Source organism: Cyprinodon variegatus, unplaced genomic scaffold (assembly GCF_000732505.1).
Source record: "Cyprinodon variegatus isolate N-32 unplaced genomic scaffold, C_variegatus-1.0 Scaffold3225, whole genome shotgun sequence".
NCBI lineage: Eukaryota > Metazoa > Chordata > Actinopteri > Cyprinodontiformes > Cyprinodontidae > Cyprinodon > Cyprinodon variegatus.
In genome coordinates this window covers 4,922-6,828 of record NW_015153678.1, presented here as the reverse complement: position 1 = coordinate 6,828, position 1,907 = coordinate 4,922, and the positions used below count along the sequence as shown (strand labels likewise).

At 44.7% G+C, this 1,907-nt stretch overlaps 1 protein-coding gene across 1 annotated transcript in view; it reads left to right on the top strand.

Moving 5' to 3' along the window:
• LOC107081167 (integrin alpha-11-like) overlaps nt 1–1,907 on the top strand; it is a gene marked incomplete at its 3' end in the record, with an annotated part of 8,292 nt that overhangs the window by 1,829 nt on the left and 4,556 nt on the right. The gene's annotated exons all lie outside the window — the stretch shown is intronic.

The window sequence follows — 1,907 nt, the reverse complement described above, 5'->3', positions numbered from 1 at the left end:
GGTGAATCGCATGACAGTCCTCATTTGATGGAAGCTGTCAGTCAAAGCAAGGATGACAATATCACCATGTATGCTATTGCTGTGAGTCCCATCTAATACTTTTACAATTTAACATATGTTTCCAATCAAAGTCAGAGGCAGAGATGGGGGATCTGGAGTCAACATATCATCGCTATGTCATGTATTTGTTTTGCCCAGCTATTCAACCAGGTAAGTCCAATCTTGTTTCACCTGTGCAGATTTATGGTGTCACAATTATTTCAAAACGCCCGTTAGCAAAATAAACATACTTGTATGTACTGTATGTTAAACTACTTCTAAGCATGCTTTATATACCACTGCACAACAAAACCACACATGCACGATAAACTGCCACGCTGAGAGGAGAAAATCGCTCTCCGTGCTCGCCAGCTCCTCCCAGGCGCTCTTGGGATAGTGCTCGGGATCTCACCACTGGCAGGATTTGCTATCCAGAGGTCACGCTTGAGGAGGGCTGCTCTCTTGAAAGCATCCTTGCCCTTTGACTTATTTTCTCCCCGCATAAAGGAAAATGTGTTTTGACAGGTTGGGTGGAGTCAAACCTCTTCTGTAAGTCTCCTCCTGATTGGGTCTTGCAGACATGATCACACGGGAAGTAGCGTCAGCAAGCCTTTGACTGACAGCTGGTCAATCATAAGTGAAGACGACGGCAGGAGACGAGACAGTGGCGGAGGCTTCTTCAACGTTTTTGGTACATGGGGTAAGTAGTAAGCATCAGTCAAAGGCTTCCAGACACTACTTCCCAGTAGATAAACCATGCTCAGAAGTAGTTTAACTAAGTAGTTTAAATTTTGCTTGAGGGCATTTTAAAATAACGTGACGCAATACAAATTGGACTCACTTGGTTCAGTGGCTGAGCAGAACAAATACATGACATAGCGATGACTTGTTGAGTCCTCTGGTCAGAGGTGATGCTTCTTAGCGAGCAGAAGGTGTCATGATTTATGGATGCTAGTTGAATCTAGAACAGCCACAAACACAAGCCAAGCAGCAGATTAAGAAATTTTTATTTGACCTTCTTACAACTAAAAACACGATAATTAAGAGCGACTGGAATCCAAAACACAAAACACTTCAGGGAGCTCTGTGAAAGGTAGGTGGAGGAAAAAGCTGAATATTAAATGGTTATATTAGGCCAACTTCTATCTACAAGAGGAAAGTCTGGAGATTTTAGGTCTGCAGCCTTAAGGGCTGTGCAACCTCCCGCAGTAGTTTGTCACAGTTTTCTTGTAGCACGTCTTATGCAGATATTCTGTGATTTATGCCCAATTTTGAAGCGAGTTCTGTGCTATGTTATTCCACAATGCAAGAAGGACAATCACCAACTAGCTAGTGTCCGTTTGTCGGTTTGACGAACTTGTTCGCCATCTACAACCCCTCATCCAACGCCGGACGACACGCATCCATCCAGTGAACACCCATCAGTGTTCTTGAAAAACTGGCTGTGGTGCTGCGTATTTTGGCTTCGAGTGCAAACCAAGAGACTGTCGCACAAAGCTACAAACTAGCGTACTGTACGGTGTCTGATATAGTGTCCAATGTGTGCCAGGCGTTGTGGACGGCACTACAGCTAGAGTTTCTGTCATTATGTACCGAACCGGAAATATGCATAGAGTGGATGCAGAATTCACCAATCAGAGGCCTCCTTTCTCTCCTTCCTGCAATTCTATCTACGGCACTGTCTGTGGTAACCTACAATTTTGGGCAGGTGTACCAGAGTGTCTGCGTAAGGGGGGGCATATCTGCGTTAACTGCGACACACACAGAGACCACCTGGTTTCTGAGCATAAATCAGGCTTTACCCTGCATCATCAGTTCCTTTCCTCAGGCCAAACTTTGTTTTTAGCTCCAGACGGCTGCTTTGATGA